General features: G+C 37.9%; 1 protein-coding gene across 2 annotated transcripts in view; it reads left to right on the plus strand.

Annotated features, from left to right (window-relative positions):
* Window positions 1-21,759, plus strand: part of LOC140668615 (uncharacterized) — a 117,392-nt gene that overhangs the window by 32,540 nt on the left and 63,093 nt on the right. The window lies entirely within an intron of this gene.

Here is a 21,759-nt window from a genome sequence, read left to right on the forward strand (position 1 = left end):
TTAACGAACAAAATCAAATTCATTTTAACAATGTATATAAATTATTAAAATAAGTCTATTAAAGGAGATGATAATTATAAAAATTTAAGAATGTTTAGGTAACGTTAATTAATAAGTATCTAAAATAATTATCTAAAAACAGGTTTCAGATATATAACGAAAATTATAACTCCGTCTCATGCAGTTTTGTTCATTCTTAACGAGTAAATTATTTTCGTATCAATTTTTTTTTAATGCTAAATGTATAGAGAACATCGTTGTTAATTCGTTCGGCCGTGAATCAGCAACGGAGTTAGCTGCGTAGTCGTGCGTGACAGCATGCTCACGCGTGAATCGATAATACGCGTGTATTGGAAGTACGTCATGGGAAGTCCTGAGAGCCGTCAGAATCATCCGGTTTCTTTTTTCATGGGGCTAGGAACGGAAGGGTGAAACGGGGTCTACCCCTGCGTATATGTATGACGTCATGGCCCTGACGGCGCCATACGAGCTTGCATGCGTGCGTGCGTGTACACAGATATATGGTTGCATTTCGCCTTCTCGGTTCTTTTCGCCAGCAGGTCCTCTCCGCGGACGGAGAAGCACCTGTTTAAATTCTCATGAAATTAGATCGTTCGCGATTCTGAGAACGGAAGGAGGAACTAATTGTAGGAAGCGTTATTGTACTCGACGTCGACCTACTGAATTCACAATGAGACGAAATTTTTGATAGCGCGTACGATGTGTTGTACGAAAAGGAGGTCGAAGTCAACGTCAGACAGTGGTTTGATAATGGACGAAAAAAAAAAAAATGATTTGAAGAAAAGAAGGTGATGTCTTTTGTCAAACCCGTCGAATATTTGTCGATCTAGAACAATAGTTTCCTACGAAAAATTGATTGAATGAAAGAATTCTGGCGCAAAACTAGTTTCAATAGATTCTGTGTCTCAAGAGCTATCGAACTGCAAGTGTACATTGTTACAGGAAGTTGTATTGTTATCGAAAGCTTCCCCCCCCCTCTCTCTCTCTCTCTCTCTCTCTCTCTCTCTCTCTCTCTTTCTCTCTCTCTCTCTCTTTCTTATCAATGTTATAATGCACTTATAAAGATATCTACTTTTCCGTTGTAGCACTCTTTATAGCATTCTTTGAAGAAAATTAATTTTAGATTTTGACAATTGCCTTTCGTAACAGAAGAAATGAAAAATAGAACTGAGATGATCAGATCTCTTTTATGGATAAACTCGTGTAATAAGTCTTTATAATTTATTTATCTTGAATTTCGTTCGATACTATCTTTATAACATGGGATAAATTCGGCCTTCGAAAGATGACACATTCAGTTAGCCGAGAATTCGGTTTTCAAACAACTGCTCGCTTTCCAAATGCACGAGCAAGGTTCCACCGTACTTCCGGTTATCGTGAGATTAATCCCGGCTGCGTTCCAGATTTCGTGTCGTGCTAACGTATCCGCGTCGGTTTCGACTCGATGATCAAAACCACGTGATAAATCGGTCCTCGTTTCGAGCGACCTGGAAAACCGGATGCGCTCCGAGATGGAACACTGTCGTCGATAAGGACGTCGCTATAAAAAACGCTCACCGTCACCGTTGATAGAACGCTTTTCGGCATCGAGTTTAACGAGAACAGATAAGGATAGCTTCGCTTCAGGCGACACGCGTGCTTTCACCATCCGCGTTTGAGAGAAGAGAATCAAAAGATACATGTTCTCACAGGATAAAATATTATTCTTTTCTAGTACGGTATGCGTGAAGTATGGAGTTCTCTTACATTTTCCTTCCCTCAAAGATTCTTTCATGACACATCTTATTCCGTACGAATGTATACAAACGCGATTTTTATCATTGACGTATTAAATTAGCCGTTTTAAAAGTAAAAAAAAAAAAAAAGATAAAAAGTCTTTGATTAAAAAAGGAAAACACACATGTCTTCTCAAAATATTTTTGAATAAAAGTTTTTCATGCATAGAATATTTAACGTAAACAAATTGCATGTTTTTTTTTTTAATTTTTCGTTAAATATATTTTCATAGGCTACAATTTTATTAAAAATATTCTTTACCGTTAATAACAATTAAACATAATTTAACTAAACGGTGCTGTAATCGACGGTCGATTATATGATGTCGCTGCAGCATTTTCCGCTTAAAGCTAGTGCATTAACGTGATCCCGAAGTTTGGTAAACGTTTCGCGATACACTACACTGTGCAACACGTATATATGTATATATATATGTATATACTTGTAACTTTATGCGAGATCCTATATATTGACATCGTCGTTACCTGCAAATATTCCTCTTAAAGACATCAGGAAGTCCCAGAGGATGAAGCAGCTATGCCGCGCGTTCCAGCTGTCTCGCCGCGCGAGAGATGTACCTTTAAGTGGATTTCGATTACTAACTGTAAACGGGAAGGAGCGAGAGCGATCGCGTCGACGTGCATCGCAATTTGTGCATCGCTCGCTACGACGAGAAGCATGTTCGTCGCTCCAGAGGAGAACCGCATCGTCGATCGGGTGCGGGATCGGGGATCGGGGCGGGGGGGGGGGGCGCGTGTAAACAGGCGTTTATGTAAACGGGCAAGTCGACTGGCAGGAGTACACATAAACTGCCTACTGTGCGTGAAAATGGGACGCGGTCTGGGATTATATAGTTATAGTTCCTCCTCGCGTATCCTGCAATCCTAATTCCTGGCGCGTCGCAAGCAACATCGATCCCTCCAGATCACAGCCGGTTACCGTAGACGTATACAAGGTATTTCGCTAGCGATGCATCGATGCAATTGCTCGACAGCAGATTCTTCGGCTAATCTCGAATTGATTTCGCGAGACTGTTGATACTTGACAACCGAACCTTGGTTAATTTTCACAAGCATAGGGTAAATGGAGATATTGCTTTTCACTTAATTTCTTCAACAATAATTTAATTTAAGGTACAATTTTATTAAAGTCTTTAATGTCGAACGTCGAATACTCGCGGCAGACATGTTTTCTCAAACATTGTATTACAGAAAAATCCAACTTTAAATTTGAACATATCAAATCTGTGATTGAAAGGATATTCAGCAATTTTAAAAATACTCTACATAGAGAGAAACGGATTATTTATTTTACGGAAATTTTGAATTTTTATTTTTAATACACATGATAATTAGTTTACTTGTAACTATATGTGACTTTTTGTTTTTGTACGTGTCATTAGAGTAGTAAAAAAAAAAGTTTAGTAATACAAGCGATACAAACATAAATTTCCAAGTATAAAACATCGTGAATGAACATCCTGCAATCGCGCGTTTGCCACAATCATCCAATATTGGTTTCTACGAAATCCGATAACAGTTAACCAGAATAAACCGTGTGAACAGGAAGCATGCTAATGAGCGTGAAAAGCTATTCAAACCGACCGAGATAATTATTCGATTAGATAAAACTAATACCAATGAATATTAATCAAGAGTATCACTTATTGGACAGTCGCGCGAATGAATAAATCAACAAATTTGCTCTCAGTATCGAAACAAAAAGACTTGAGTTCGTATAAAAATACGTGTAATACAGGATCGGTTTACTTACATATATACATCATTTACATATGTCGTTTTATAAAATCTTTAAATCCGCATGGACATTGTTGTAAAAATTTGACGCCTTTTATTATATTAAAATTAACAAGAGATGAAAAATTGATTTTTTATCGGGATTTTTACTTCGACTCGCGATGTAATTTACGGGAAGGAAACAAAAATAAAGACGAGATTTTCACGAGAAGTACAACGAAATATTTTCCGTCTGCAATCAGGATGATTATAATATACTGAAATATAGAAGCGAATCGTTTCGCGATTCTTGTTGCGAGCATAATTCCGGAGCGAAATCTTGTAATTCGCGCGTCAGTCATATCGAGGTATTTCTCGCGTTTAAATCGCGACTCCCTCGCGGTCCGTAACGCACGGATCGAGCATTTGCAATTCAATGATCTGTAATAGTTTCGAATGGTTCAACGTTGACAGCGATGGGCGCCACGTTGTCGAGGGAACAAGCAGACCGATGTTTCCCGCGGCGGCTGTCGCTCTTATTACTTTATTATCACGTCCGTGAGTGAAATCGTCTCTGTCCGAGACGATAAATGAAATTTGTGGCCGATTGTTTCTCGCGTACGTGTTGTTCATCCGTGTGGAAGGATAAATCGTGCGACGTTATTCTTCACGAACGATTTACAGGAACGATCGTTCCACTCGTACGGATTGCACAAGTCAGTTAGGTCGAGAAAGTCGACGCCTTAACTTTGCTTCCTTTACTTTCTAAGTTTCTTACACACAATGGATAAACTTTCGAGAAAACGAATCCGATTTTCGACATTTCACGGTCATTGCCATCGTTAATATTTCTTTGATTAATGTGATAGAATTAAATTTTTTGTGAGAAAAATTGAACGAAAACTTATCGTCTCTCTCGCACAACTTTTCAGCCGTTATTAATTTCTAGTGGCAAATTTTAATTTTGTTACTAGCTTTGATATATAAATCATACGAATTTGTGTTATTTCTCAATAGAAGCACATTTACACCGATTTACTTATGGCAAAATGTACGTTTCGCAAACTCTCATGATTCCTTAGTAGCCGGGCGCTGTTAGCGTCTGCACGACGGGATGACGACAGTGTTTGCAAAGTCATAGTTATAGTTTGCCACAAAGTGAGGTGTTATGCGTTTTGCTGCAACTGCTCGGCACTCCGCGGTAATTTGCATTCTACGAAACCGGTTGCGGATGCAAATAAAATTGTTAAACGGGAACGAAGCGTATTGTTGCATCTAAGGACGTCGTATGCAGCTATGTATGCTACGTTTCCGCTTCGAAATTGCGTTAATTTCCCGAATGCGAATACTCGGTACGAATGTCGGTCTTACGTATCGTCACGGATTCGGTCGACAAAGACTGAAAAATAAACCTCTCCCATATTGTGTGAGATTTCGTATTTCTATTGTTAAAAATATTATCTAGAAATATTTTTTGTGAACGAAGGAAAAATATCGGCATACTTACAAATTATATTAACTGCATATTATTAACTCTTATTCCGTAACTAATGGATCATTTTTGCCTGTGATTTTTCTAACAACATCAGTTTCTCGAGAACAAATAATCATAAAATAATATATTTAAGTAAATTATTTTTCAAATTTATTTTTTTAGTCTTTATTTAGAATGTTCAAAGAAGGTATATATACTTTTTCAAATTTTTTAAAACACTTTTACATATTAATAAACTTATGGAAAATATGCTAATCCACCTGTACAGTTAGAAGGTACCAAAAATAACAATACGGAGTAAGAGTTAAGATAGCATAGATATTCTAATTTTATGAATACAATCACAATCCTGACGCACAATATTTCTCCCTTTTCTTTTATGGCATATATAAAATTATAGATAAAATTCTATCGCATATTTTGTAGATCGCGCGATAAAGCAGACTTAAATAAGGCCGGTAACCGTTGCGCGGTCGCAATCCCGATCCGTGGAGTCTCGCCGAGGTGTCGGCAAAGCTTCGTCGGACTCGATAACACGATTGAAATTCAAAATCCACCGTCTGGAATCCTTGCTGCCTTGCGTTTTTTTCTCTCTGTGAAGTCGCGACTCCACAAAGCGACGTAAAACAACACCGTAAACCGAAAATCAACATTTCGTCGCCTCTGACGTCGCCTGTTCTCGTCCGCCTGCTCTTTATGCATCCGGGCGCAAAGAGCACAAAGTGTGCGGCCCATTGGATGCAGGATCGCAATGTCGCTCCTCTCTCACGTATTTCGATATTTCCTCACACATACACACACACACACACACACACGCACGTACACTTTCGTGAGATATGCGTTTATTCTGTCGCGCTAGTTTCAATTAACATCGCTCCGTTTTATTACGCATAATTAATTGCGACGTTATAAATAACGTATCCGGGATTTTGACTTTATAATCGAATAACTTATAATTTGACCATTCCTTTTACGATTCAAGTGACACTATGACTCAGTTGTTTTGGTTCAGGATCGAGAAGCGCGCATGACTAACAATAAGCGTGTTTTAATTGGCAGTCATAGTATGTTTTTCTCTTTTTTTTTTTTTTTTATTACCGCTAAAGCTCACCGGTCGTGAGCATCCTAATACGCAGTTTCGTTTTCGTCATAAAACTCAACTTATTATCGCATCGGTGAGCATGAAAAAAAAAAAGATACTGAATGGTTGGGAGGAGAGGGGAGAAGTGTACTAACTCACAGATATTGAATCGCATGCCTTCCATCGACAGAACTGCGCAGCAATATCTTTATCTCTTCAAGTCAGATCATTAGGGAGCTTTTCTCGATTTACTATTCTTTACGGAATAATTAAGAGTGGATAATCGAAGCTGACGTAATTTCGAAATCTCAATGGAATTATATCCGGCTTCGGACCTTGTTACAGAACGGATTTCCCAGTTTCTGATACTTCCGATTCTCCGTGGAAATTGCTCGGATCGTAATGGGGGATCGGTACGAAAAAGTCTATTACCAGGTCATTATCCTTCATTGCGTCACGCATATCGAGAGGTACCCCGACCGACTGCACCCTTTCACGATGGTGTTTTCTCTCTCCATCGCGGGAATATTAAAAGTTGCCGGCATTCGTTTCGCAAGATCTGTGCAATCGCGCGCGCACGCGACCGCCGCACAACGATACTTCATATCGTTAAAGCAACCGCTGGCCTTCGCTCTTTACGGGCTCCGGAGAGACGATGGATCCGCTCGTGCGTGTCCGTAGACGAGCCTAATAACCGGCCAGATCCGCACGGCTTGTCGCCGTTAGCTACATTGGGTTCAGTGTATAGTTGTATATCGTTGTGACGCGTCATACTCGCCTCGACCTTGTTTGCGCACAGTCGATCGCCCGGAGACGCGTCGTGGGAAAGAGCTTAGGCACGTAAAGTCCACGAATGTCCGCTCACCCGGGGATGAGCCGGAAGGAAAGCAAAGCAAGCACGCTCTAATGAAGCTGATTTAACTCCTCGCGCTTTGACGTTAAAGTGGTGGGCATGGCGGCGATTTGATGACAATCCCATGTCGAGTCGAGTGGAGTAATTGAGGCCGTCGGGATAAATGGAACAGCGCAACAATTGTCTTAGCGGTGAAATTGATTAGTATTGTGAAACTATTAGGGAATGATGAGCGGAGTTTACCTTGTAATTATTAGAAAATTTATTGAAATATCACGCGATTAATTGATCTTTTTTTTTTTTTAATTTTTAAAAATTATTTAAAAAAAAAGGATCGCAACCGATTCCACTGAAAGTTGTTTTTGCGAGTCGAAACGACTGCTCCGGTTTGCAAATCGCGATGTCTCTGGCCCACAATCCGTCGTCACGCACCGAGCCGGCGGTGACCTATTTGCGAAAACTGTCTCGCATTTCTATTAACAAGTTTCACGCGGACGAACGTACCGTGTTCCCGTTATCGCGAAACTGCATTTTCGCGTCGTCGCCCACCCTTTTAACCCTGCTAATTGCAATGACATTTCCGCGCGGGCGCGGGCGCGCGCGTACGCGAAGTAGTTGCTTGCGCCGTTTTCCGTCTAGAGGTCCATTTAACTCCAACTACAATTTGACACTTTTTTTCTCTTCCAGAAAAATCTCGATATTCTTGCTTAGACTATTTCAGTTCAATCCTATTCTTCCGTTATCTCGAATACAATCAGCGAAAGCGCATTCTTGAAGCTTTGCCGTTAATAATGCATGCTTTTGAATACATTCGTTGCATGACACTTGGGTTGCAAATAATTCCAGCTGTTCTAAATTGTCCGCAACAACTGAAATAAATTATCAATCTAATTTTCTTACACGAGGAACAGGATCGTATTGAAAAATATATGAAAGTATAATTCTTTACAACGTATGAATGAAAAATAATCAACGGTTAATTAATAATAAATTAATGTGTAAAAATTTGTTTATTAATTCGTATGTGATTAACAGTACAATGTAAGAGTTTGAATAGTGAAAAGCGTCATGATTATAATAATATTAATCTCAAACATATTTTCTTTATCATTTTTATCTCATATTTATTACTTTATCTATTACTTTATCTATTACTTTATTTAATTTGGAGAGATTGATTTTTAAGTTTGACATCTTGAAATATGGAAGAATTCTTTGTTAGCATTTTACATTTTACGCCAAGCATCGATGTTTTGCAACGAAATGACCTTAATAGTCGAGGGTTAAAGAATGGCCGGCCCGATGAGAGGCTGTAGCGTAACCGAGTAACCGAGTGTTTATTATCGGGTTGAGATATTGAGGCGAGTATCCAAGAGACAGAGAGAGAGAGAGAGAGAGAGGCGGCGGGATATATACAGCGCGAAAGCGTGTTAAATCGCACGATTGATTGTCGCACGCGAGAAACGATCTTCTCGCCATTACATCGCGCGAGTCGAAGGAATTCTGCGCCTCGTACACGCACTTCATGGCGGTCGTTGCAAGACATGTAAAATCCGGGGGGGCTACTTTATAGCGACGATTATGACTGCGAGATGCTGGTATATTCTGTTTTTGGAACTGGTTCTGATAGCAGAATCAGCGTCTTCTCACTAATTGTAAACAGTGCGTTAACACGCACTCTCTTTCTTTGAGCGACCCAAATAAATTTCAGAAAAGCGTACCGCCATATATCTTGTTCCTTTATATTGATGTAACAAATTATATTTGTTTTCGCACAAGTTTTTGTATCGGCATAGATTTTAAAAATTATACTTATATTGTTGTCAAGTAACAATCATTAAGCGAAAAATTAAATTATTTTATTTTCTTACTATATTTTAATTTATTTTTTACTATATTTAATTTAATTTTAATTTATCTTTTATTTTCTTTTGATTATCGGTCGTCATATTTTTTAAACAAGAAACATCTTAATAATATTGGCATATATTTTCAAGAAGCTCTATGTGTAAGCTTTTACGCGAGGAATATTTAATTTTATATGAATTTGTCAAAAATCTATAATAAAACTAAACTTGTATGAAGTATAATTATATTGACAGAGTTTCACAGCCATTAAAACAATTCAATAAGATTATAAAAAAAAAAAATGTTTATTAACGCGCGATAATAACTTCCTATGTCAAGTTTTAATCGTCAGTCTATGGGGCCTTGCAGTCGCCTCTTCGACGCAGCAACTAGCCGTTAAGGCTAGTTACGCTGATTTAAATAGATCATGATCGCATCGGGCCGAGATCATCGGACGAGATCGAAGGTGGAGATTTGTCCCGGCTTCGTAGCCGGTTAATTATAATGAATTATTCATAGTATCGCGTTAGACGCGTCACATGCCACCGTCAGGTCCATCAGGCTACCTTTCTCTCCTTCTCTCTTTTTCTTCTCTCTTCTTTTCTCTTGTCCCCGATCCCGATCGACGCCGTGAGACGTTAAATCACGGTGAAGCTGAGCGAAAGAATAAGAGGGAGAGAGAGAGAGAAAGAGAGAGAGAGAGAGAGAGAGAGAGAGAGAGAGATCCTGTAGGGTAGATAGGTAGGTGGGTAGATAGGTGTAGGTCGCGCAAGCATAAATTACACGTTCGAGAATCATATTAAATTAAGGACGCGCGCGGATATACTATTTACGAGCGAAACCTGTTACGGCGACACGATAATTAGTGTCGATTAGAAGCCTTTTCGACGCCGTTCGATGAAACGCTTTAATTATCGATTATGAGGTCTGCCACCGATACCGCGACCATCCGTTTGTCCGTTGTTCGAAGGACCACGCTCACACATCTCTCTCTCTCTCTCTCTCTCTTTCTCTCTATCTATCTATCTATATCTATCTCTATCCTCTTGTGTATACATATCTTTGTGGATCTCGCGGCGTCTCGGTTACTGCACGCTTGTTATTAAGTAGCGTACGGAGCAAAGCGCATGCTAGTTTGTATGGAAGTTACCGACGAGGGAACACGGCCCCGAACTCATCAATTCGGGCGAAACTTTGTCGGTATCTGTATATGTATATATACATATATATAGGGGACTTGAGACTCGAGAAGTAACGGTAATGCTTCGTTCGCGCCCAATTGCCCTTTAAAGGTATGACGTCTACCTCTCAAAGTTGAAAGATTATTCTTCACAATTTTTATACGCAACTATTAAATTGTGGTAGGTACAGAGCATGGTTATAAAATAAGCTAGACAAATTAATCTTTTATTTTAAAAATTATTTTTACCAAAGATAAAACGTGTATATCTTGTTTATATGTATAATTTTTTTAAGTTTCCAAGACTTACTTAATAATTAAAGGAAATATATCGATTCTCTGTGATTCTATAAAGAAATAATCTATGAATAATAAAATAAAAAAGTATAACTTTTTTAGTAGATTTTTAACAGAATTTTATTATAGGAATTTGATTTGCAATTCAATTATTCAGATTTTTAAAAGTAAAATATGTGCGTGGATAGAAATTCAGAATTGAAAATGTTTTTTTAGTAAAAAATATCCTTACATACTTATATAAAACGTTGCACTTGAAGTTGTTATTATTATCACTATGTAAAGTGGCTACAAGGGTAGACACGAAGCTAAAGCAAGCACTAAATTATTCATTAATCTTTCGATACTCCTAAGCGCCAAATGCACGCACGGATTGCACGCATGGGTGTCTTCAAAAAGTTCAGAATCAAAAAGCAGCCTGTTGGAAAGCGCGCGATATCAATATCAAACGCACGCAATCGCGGGCTTCGTTGGCCTCGATAAATCGCTACCTGTATGGCACAAGCTGTCACATCGATAAAATTCAGTTTTTTTGATACAACAATTCCAACATTGGTTCAATTGCTTTTTTTATGCTACATTTGGGCTGTGTAATTGTACGTTTTCGTAGTTTGAAAATCGTAAATCTTACAGTATGCAATTTATCATAAATTATTCATTTCTCTTATATAATATATATATATATATATATTTTTTTTTTTTTTTTTTTTTTTTTTCTTATAGTTAGAGACTTCGACAAATTTGAAATTGATTTTGCTTAATAAAAATAAATCTATCTCTTAATATTTTGTGTAATATATATATATATATATATATATATATATTAAGAGATAGATTTATTTTTATTAAGCAAAATCAATTTCAAATATGTCGAAGTCTCTAGCTATAAGAAAGCGCGATTTTCGGGAGATCTTATGTAAACACAATAACAGGAAGGATAACAGGAAACGAAATACAAGAAATACGGACGAGAGAGAGAGAGAGAGAGAGAGAGAGGGGGGAACTATTTACTTTTAGATATTCGAAGGATACATCTGTATACACAGGAATTTTCCACAACAAGATAAAGGACAGTGACATGGCGATTGTATAACATTATACGCGTCATTTATCTCTAAAGTCAAAATCGTCGCTCAGCTGACGACGACGTTTACATGCCCGATGTGTCGGACACCGCAATCTGCTGCTCCCTACGCGCCCGGTCACCCCCGTTCTTCTCCTTAGCACATTGCGCTGTGGCCTCGAGCAATACGCGCGCGCACGCACAGGGATGTTTATACATGTACAATCGGCAGCGTGATGAACGAATAACGTCATCGTGCACGTGAGACAGTAATAGTAACGCGTAACGTTCCGGCGTAGCGCGTTATGTCGCGTCGACATGGTGGCTCGTCTTCGTCGTCGCCGTCGCCGTCATAATCACATAGTAGTAGTGGTGATGGTGGTGTGGTGGTGGTGGTGGTGGTGGTGGTGATGGTGGTGGTGGTGGTGGTGCGGCATGGTAGTGGGATGCGGCAGCAGATTCGTACGTGACCCGGTGCGGCGGCAGGAAGGCAAGCAAGCAAGCAGGCAGGCAGGCAGGCAGGCAGGCAGGCAAGACCTCGGCTGACGCTGACGCTACTCGACTTTGCGAACGCACAGATCAGTCGAGTCGCGAGCCTCGGAACGAGCTGCCGCGTGCGCGTGCCTCTCTCTCCCGTGTTTTTCTTCTTTTTCCGTTGCCCTCCGAGTAATCCTTTGTCTCTCTTTCTCTCGCTCTCCATCCTCTCGCGGCTCGCTTTTATATACGTCGTCGTTCGTTCCTCTCCTTGTCGCTCCTATCTCCTCCCCGTGATTCCTCTCCCTCTTCTGCTTTCCTCGTCTATCTACCGTGCCGTAGATAGACCGTACGTCTCAGTTCCTATCCGCGAACCATTCGTGTATCCCTCCACTGCGTGTATCCCACCTGCCTCTATTTCCGTCTCGGTCACGTACACCAGCTACCGACATTCATGCTCTCGTGTCTTCTCGCTCGCGACGCACGTACGACGCGGCTGCTGGACGGCCGAGGAACCCCGAGCGGATCCGAGTCCGGTCGAAAGCAAGCGCGGCAACCTAACACGCGCGCTGGACCCGCCACCGCGAGAGTATCACCTGCCAGACGCAGCGGACGCGCGTTAAACCGTCGATTGCCAGCGTGAGAGGTACCCGGCACCGACCGCAACGACGTGACGTTCCGCCCTCCGACGAGATAACGAGCCCTCGGTGTATATATATATATATATATATATATATATATATACACATATATATATCGACCTATCGAAGTGCGGAGATAAACAAGGGGGAGATTCCGAACCTTCTGTCTTTAGGCGCGCTCCGAAACGCGTCGATGGGAAATTACGACTCTCCGCTTGATGATCTATACCGTTTCGAAGCGGGATCTGCTTCCATCCTTTGAGCGTACACCTCTTCCAAGAAGCTACCGATCGATCTTTATTGCGTAAAGAGGATGCGTGTGCAGTTGGTGGAGTTCGCCGTGCATGCTGTGATTTTCGCGCGTCATGCTGAAACAAGGTGTGTTTACGTCGCGAGACTTTCTATGCTCATTTTCTCGATTGTCGTTTAATATCTTTCCCCTATCGCGCGTAATTTCTTTGCCCGATATGTGGCTTCGAGTGTACGTCCTATTTTCGGAAAATTGACGAAATGTGTTAAATGTTGGAAAAAAGCTTATCCATTAACGACCGTAGCTTATTTTATATGCAAATTCAGGAATTATACGAAAATTCGATGGAAATGGTGAAAATCAAATTGTTTTTTAAACAGCCCCGACATATTTATTGTCACAAAACACGAATAAAACTTCCATTTGCTCCTTTTTAGCCTTTACGTCAGTGATTAACCGCGCATCAATAATATCTAAAATTCAAATCGCGCGGTTAAAAGTCTCGCTTTTATCGTAAATAGCTGACGCGGAATGCACTTTTTTTGCACACGTCTTTCGATATTTAGGAGTGTATAAAAAAAAAGAGAGAAAAAAAAGGTATACACGCACCCAACACTTTGCTTGCGCGATACATCAAGGACTACTATAACGATCTATATCTTCCTGTTGGAAAATCACAAGCAAGACGTTTTAACGAGTTAATCAGCTTGACAATTTGTGTAAGGCCCGATTAGTAGCCGCACTTCCTCGGGATGATCCCTCGGAGTGGATAAATCGCGCTCGCACATCGTACATCCCTTCCACCCCCCCCCCCCTCTCTCTCTCTCTCTTCTCCGCGGACGGGGTTATACATTGTAAATTACCGTTCTTGTATCGCGGCAGCCGCGTACTTACTTAGGCGCACCTGGGCACGGCGGAAGGTGCAAATGGTCTCGAATTGCTCGGCAAGAAGGAGGTATAATAATAGCGCACCTACCATTTGATACCTCCGCCGTTTACGCCGGTTGAATTATAGGCGCACGTCGATCGTCCGATAGATAATTTCAACGTGTACGTAATCGCATATTTCTCTCTCTCTCTCTCTCTCTCTCTCTCTCTCTCTCATCCTCTTCGAATCTCACGTCGCGCCCATTCATAGAGATCATTTACACAATGAACGGGGAATTTTGCTAGACGCGACAGTCTTCTTCCGGCGTCCGTGGTAAAATGGACTGAAGGCGATCGCGCATTTCCGAAAACGATCAACTCTATCCTTGATACGAATCGCAGCTGCGATCGAGCGTGAGAAGTTTCGCTGACGGTTAGATACGTTGCAGATCTGCGATGGATCGTAATTTTGAGCGCATTTCGCCCCAGGCAGAAATGTATCTATTGATTACCGTAGTATAGCGTAGCAATTTTGAGACAAGATTTTTTTTTATTTTTTTTAACGTCATATTATTTGGTCCAAAAAATTACACTCGGCTATTTATCAAAATAAGCAATTGATCCTTCCGAATGTCTAAAGATAAATTTAGAGATGAATGACTTGGCTTAATCATTAATCTTATTAGGTTAATATTACTTTTCGTTCAATTCACTTGAGCATGGAGTATCGCATGATCGTTATTTATGACTCAATAGTTTAAGCATAATCAAGTTATATCCTTGCATGTATTCGTGAAGTCTCAGTATCTTTATGATGATACGTTTATCGTAACTTATCACATAATAAATTGTTAAAATTTAAGTTTAATCATATAATAGAAAATGTTATGAAACACATACATATATAGAGAATTTATCGGAACAATTAGCGTAGGGCTAAATGCTAAATGTAATGTTACGATGCCCGTAGGGTGTTACATGTTAGGAGGTCACCAATTAAGAACACGTTCAATTAACTCATTAGAAAGTACGCTATATTTCGTCTGAAGTGAGCTTAATCCTTAACTGAGTAATCTCGTGATCGAATACTTCCCTGAAGGGGATGTGTGCTTAAAACTTCAGGCATACAAATCTCTGATACAGATGACGTTTAATCAATGAATCGTGATAAAAAAATAAATTAAATAAGAATTATTAGTAAAATAATTAATAAATAAATCATAAAAGATGTAACATGTTAAGAGTGTAAATTTTTTTTATCAACTAGAAATTTCTTCGCACGTTTCATGAACACCTTGTATAGAGAGCTCGGCTCTGTAAATGCGTCACTTCTCGCGAGTCGTCGTTGACGCGTGCGCGCACGATGATCGAGCGAGTTCTTCGTGTCGAAAAATGATGCAACTTGTTGACATCGACCCGTCTTTATATAAGTCCCGAGTTGACGGCGCATTTATCTTTCACTTTAAACGCCGAGCCGTACCCTCCGGTCGATATGGATCTGTCACGAAAAGTCGATAGAAAGCCGATTAGTAGTTGGGAAAAAGATTGCACCGGCACGAATAATCTTGCAACGCGACAAAGAGAAAGATTTTGTAGGATTCGCATTTTTAATATCGCACACATTTACTTGTTCTAAATTTCAGAAAAAAAGACGATGTCAAGAATGGTTTTTCTCTTGGCATTCTTTTTACGCGCGCTCGAAACCGCTCCTCGAAAATTCTATTTAAGGCTTCTGCGTCTGAATCACGAAGGATTCGCGTCTTGCCGACCCGGATGAGATCACGCCGCGATTCTTATTGCCTTCTTTTGCACGGACGATTTCGCGAGCGTCCTCCAAGATACATCGCGGCGAATCATTAAGGTTTTCTCAACAACAAGAGAGAAAAAGTATGTTTGTGTACAAGAAGTATAAACATAATTTCGTGCTACATCTTCTGAAAAATATAACGTCGCGTTTTATAACATTACCATTGACATATTAACATTTTATCTATTCAAGTAAATCTGCGCAAATTATCTCACATTAGCTATATTTAAATATAAAATTACACGATTACATTTTATCATATTAATTTGAAAAATCGATTTAAACATACGTTTTTATGTTGAATTATAACTCGAGGTGAACAACATGACTTAAAATATTTTTTTTTTTACTTATAAGAATAAATTATATCTTTTTTTCATTTTTTCATAATTTTATATCCACAAACTTTCGCATAATCAATCGAAATAGTTAAATGTCAAATACTTCGAAATGCACGTGCGCGTAATCAACAAAGATTCTTGCATTTTAAAGGCGACTTTATTCTCGGCACTTGCTTTTCCCATTCTTTTATTTAAAAATTGCTTCCCCGATAAGGAGGGAAGTATTCGCACGCGGTCCGCATTGTAATCGTGCGCGTCGCCCCGATAATCGTTTTATGACGAATATGAAAGAAACACTTTGTCCGAAGGGTTCGCCTTGCACGCGGAACGGAAGCGTGACTCACGAACGAGCTCAGGCTTATCGACTCCTCGGCGCGATAAGGAGTCTCTGGCGCCGCTGCCCGTGTTTGTAAACCGCGGGGGTAACATAACCACATATGGGGTGGCAAAGTGCCACGGTACGAAGAGGAAGTGCTTCCGCGGACGAGACGCGAACGTATTTTTATCTCTCGTCCTTCGTAAAGGCATGCTTCGCCGATGCTTAATGTATTAACGTCGAAAAACCTCGGCGCACAGAACGAGTATATCGAGTTGACATTTCATTTGCGTGATCATTCGAGAAGACTTGATTTATCAAAGCGTAAAGTCGATTTGCAATGCGTTACTGAAATGCGCATAGAAATATCAGCTTTGAATAAATAGACCTTATGCACGAAAGAGTATATAATTTGTTTGCGATATTAATTAATGCATATAGGTATTACAATTACACATTGTAAAATATGTGTATCTTGATTTTTTAATTATATAATTATAATTTATTATATTTAATTAAATAAATTAACATTTTCACCTATTTTATATAAATGTTAAATATGTTAATATAAATATTTGCAATTTAAATATTTATAACACTTAAAATTTAAATATTTCAAATTACAATAAGACTGTTTGCAGTAATAATTTGTGAGTATGAATAACACTCCTAGTTTATACAATAATTATAAAAAAAATGTTGAAATTAAATATTAATAGATGTATATTAATTATTAAATATTAATAGATGTTATTAATAAACATATAGAAATATTAAAAAACTGTATTCAGTAACTACAGTTCTGTGTTTCACTAGATGTTATTTATTCTATTTATTTTATTTAAAAATTACAAGTAGTGTTAAATGATGTGTACAATGTAGAATCTAATTCTAAGTAATGATATTAAATGGCTATAAAATTATACGCTTGTGCGCATATCACGTAAAAGGAAAAGTATTCGACATGCCGTAGAAAAGATTAACGCGTATGCACGCAAGCATGCGACAATTTGCCTTTTTGCGGATGCGTAAGGATCATTGTTCTTATCGTCTTTAATAATTCATTTGATTTTGTCAGAGCCGCCGCACTTTATTCGGGATTAGATTTGCATGGCGATGCATTCAAACAGATTTCTCGCGAGACCATTACACTCTGCGCACCGAAAGGGAACCTCTCCCTCTCCCTCGTTACGATATCTTGCCTATCTTATATTTTATTGCATAAATAAAGCACGAGCTATTGAGTCCGAACGATTTTTCACCGTGTCGAGGGTGGCAGGAAGAGAAGGGGGAGGAAAGGCTCGCGCACGGAGATGGGAAAATAGGGGGCGAAAGAAAACGACGGTGAACGCCCAGTTTTGCGGATTAGCAATGCTAACGTAATCAAAGAGAAACGGGATGTTTTCCTGTTGAGCGATTAAACAATGTCTTCGGAGGTCGAAAAACATCGCGGCTTTTATGCGCGAAAAAGCATTTCGTTCGCGAGCGAGCGCGAGCGCGCGCACGGCAGTTAACTGCCGTGAAGAGAGAACTCTCGAGAATAGAAAGATTTTACAAAGTAATCTCATAATGCCGTAATATGATACACTTTGCTGCACTTCGCTGTACTTCCCACTTCAGTTTACTTAACTTTACTTACCTAACATCTTTAGAACCGTAACGGGCGCCGTCTTCGCGACAAAATGAGCGATAGTGGTTTTATCGATTTACAATTTTACAGAGATTTAACCAGAGAATATTAGCAGTTGTGTTATTATCAATAAGGTTTGAGCATCAGCTATTTATATGCAATGATTCATTCTTGCGTAAATAATGGATTAAATCGATGAAGGATGTGAAAGAAATTATTTGTTTCTTTGTTGTAGCTACAAAAAAAAAAAACAAATTTCCAATACATGGAAGTATACAAATATTTATTAATTCACAGTTGATTGTTTTCAAATCGTATTATTAATAAACATATACCACACATGCTTTGAGGGAAAAATATATGTAGAGAAGGAGAGTAAAAGAGTGCACTTAAGAACAGAGTGCCTTGGATGTAAAGATCCGGTTAGAAGCAACAATTTTTTATTTTTATCACTTATCAAAGAACATAAGTTTTTTTTCAAGATATTTCCTATATCTACATTTTTAATTTATCATGCAAGAAACAACCTTTTTATACATTTATGTGGGATGACATTTAAACATTCGTACGGAATAAACGATCGAAAAGATCGATCCGTGATCGATCGAACGTGATTGTAACAGATTCGAAGCAAAGTATATGTAACATTATTACTCTTAAATATCAACGTTCTTCAATCTTGTCTACAAAACGGTAAAGTGAAAAGGTTTTTCTCAAAAGAAAAAAGCGAGGTAAAGTAGTACGATACCGTGGAAAGAGGTAGAAGCAATATAAAAGGCCGTGCTTTTATCACACTTGCTGAGTTAACCGTTTCACGTACTTTGCGCGACACTTCCAGCTTGCGGCTTTGTTTACACAAAATTGAGCGAAAAGTCATACGATAAAAGTGCACGACTAATTTGCAACGGCACGAAAAATATGTTCGAATTATGCAAAGCGGATTGTGCGCGCGCGCGCGCGCGAAATTATATTTAGAATAATAGAGATTATCTTTAGAATTCCTTTGATTGCGTTTTTTTACGCTACTTTTATTAACTCGCGAAATATTATAACCATTGTATACACTCGGATAAAAAGCACTTTTTTCAACTTTTTAATATATATGCAGTTGTCGTAATTAAATATATTTATTTTTTTTTTAATTTCTAATCTATTAGAATATATCTTATAATTTTTTAAATATGCAATTGACGTGTAAAAGAAATCTTTGTGCAAAAATAAGAAATGCAGAATGATGTTGGTAGATTTGCTCTCGATAAAATAAACGATTTTGACGCATAGATCTATATTAATCGTCACGATAATTAACATCTTTTTTTATATTAATTATAAAAGTGTTATAAGAATTGTACAAAGATTTTCTTTCTTCGTTTACTACAAACGTAAACGCAATGTTCTTTCTCTGATTACACTCGCTCGCAAAGTGCAGTATCCGATTAAAGTACATGTTTAGGTAACCGAATGACTAACGCAATACACCATGGGCGCGATGAACTTTGGCAATATAGACAGAAACCAATTTAACAAGAGCTTAACTTTTAACGAATACAAGGAGACTTCTAATAATGATTTCGTCGACAGTGTTTCGAGAATGTAGCATTTCTCGAAATAAGATCCGAAAGGAAAAAGGATAAAACGCAAGAAAAGTATATTGTCAGGACTCGAATACATGTCATTTGATACGATATATATAAAGAAAGACAATAGTTGCGTTACTAATTCGCTGAATTACATTCCGAATGTGCAGGTGCGTGCATTTCTCACCTACTTTCCTGGATCTAAGTACCAACACGTTGTCTCGCATTTTCATTATTAAAAGTTTTCACAATACTTTTCTATACATCCTGTTTTATACAGAACGGTAATCCGATATTTTCACAATAATCCGTCGCTTTGCTCTTTAATTAATTTGATCTTTTCAATAATGTTGAAGATGCATTGTTTATAATCAATTACAGGATTGTTAGAGCAATTTCATCGAAAAAATACAAACTCGCGTTAATTTTGCAAGAGCAACTTTCCGAAAAAATAACTGTTATTATTCTTTAATTATTTGTGCTTAAAATATTAAAGCTCGATACGCGCAATCAATCATAGTCGCTTACTATGTAATATTTATAGGATTTGTTGCTTGTACCGATAAACTATAGAAATACATTCGACCGCGATTTTATGTTCGTTAACCGCGGTATGTTCCGCGTTCCGTTTTAGTTATTTATCGATGGAAACGTTGTCGAGTAATTATAACTGACTATATACGCAACTTTGATTGCGAATAATCGAAAAACGGGGATCCGGAATGTGTGTATTCAAAGAGAAAAACTTATTTTCGCGAATCAATTTGTTCTATGATGGTGGATCTATTTTTCAATGTTACAATTATAAAACCTATACACCAATTTAATCGAGATATACATATTGCCGTGTTATTTATACGCATAAAAAAGTTTTGAGAATTTTCATTCATTGTCAATATAACATTGTAAAAAATTAGAAATGCGCTTGTCAATAAATCGTTTCTTTACGCAACGATATAGGTGATTTAAAGTCAAAATGTATATATACTACATCACATAGCTTCGTAAAACGGATTTCCAATATTCCTTTGCAGAACTTGGCCAAGGTTGTTTCTCTTCCGAGTATGTTTTGCCATGGAAGAGTGTAGACAAAGAATATAAAGGTCGCTGTACGATCGAAGCTCCCAACTGCGATTTGTCCTAATTCATTCTTCTGCCAAGTCATTTATTTCTCCGAAAAGAATGAGAAAAGTGACTATTTTCCTTTAAAAAAAAAAAAATGATACAGCGATAATTATACTTTAAAACATTTAGTTTATTGTTTTCGTTTAGTTGAAATATTTTTACATAAATGCATTTTTTACGCGTAAATAAAAGAAAAAGAAATGTTACAATGTTTCGTTGAAAATGATTATTTGTAGAGTGAATAAAATAAATCATACTTACAAATACTTTTGCGGAAACCACTATATATATATATATATATATATGTATATATGTATATTGTATAACTTTACGGTAGATCAAGTTGCGTTAAAATATAACGAGACGGAAACTTTTTGCCGACACTGATATAGTCTCTCCGAGACTCTCGACAAATACTGTCGCGTACTACATTCCCTCATCTAACATAGCTTTTTACGCTTTGGCGTATGTTTCGGCATTTACTTTTCACAACACTGAACGTCTTCTTTGCTGTGAAACGTCGTTGAGATCAATTTTAAACCACAAAGCGAGATACGATAACTTTTTTTTTTTTTTTTTGAGCTTAAAGCTCAAAGTCTTTGTGAGCTCAGCTTTTGTATGAAAGAGACTAGAAAACGCGTCGGTTTCAACTATTTTAGCTTGAAGATATGTTGAATATTTTTGGAGAGCTTGAAAAGCTTTATATAAAATGAAGCCAGTATATGATACTTTTATAACAATTTATAGGACAGATTAAATAAATAATTACTTATAGACTAGTGTAACACTATTAATACTACTATCAGATTTTAAATCTAATTATATTAAACAATTATAATTATATATTAAGAGATTTATTAAACACATTATTTTTATAGCATGCAATATTACGTTCTTTTTTTAATGCATTTTAGAAGGCTATTTTTTATTCACAATTAGTATAAAGTCGTTTTATACCGTCTTTTTATACAGAATGTCCAAGATTTATGGCATCCATCGATTTGAAATCAACTTTTTTTGAAAATAAATGTGATTGCATGTAACTTTTTTGCAATTTTTCAACATTAAATTTCATATAGATTTTCATCCAACTCGAATTACAATTTTATTGAAGTCCGTTTGATTCCAAATGAGAATAGTTAAAAGAAAATCCCTAGAGTTTCAGTCAGCGTATATCTCAAAATTAATGCAACGACTTTCGCGATCGTAAAAACTCATCCTCAATAAATAAAAATAATCCATAAATAGTACGGATACAACATCCAATATAAAGATTTGTTTCTTCTCCTGCTCTCTTAAAATTATATTTGTACAAAATTGGAAAAATATTCATTACCAGTCTTTTTTCTGTTTATGACAATTAAAGTTACATCGACGGACT

The sequence above is a fragment of the Anoplolepis gracilipes genome, chromosome 8 (assembly GCF_047496725.1).
Source record: "Anoplolepis gracilipes chromosome 8, ASM4749672v1, whole genome shotgun sequence".
NCBI classification, from domain to species: domain Eukaryota; kingdom Metazoa; phylum Arthropoda; class Insecta; order Hymenoptera; family Formicidae; genus Anoplolepis; species Anoplolepis gracilipes.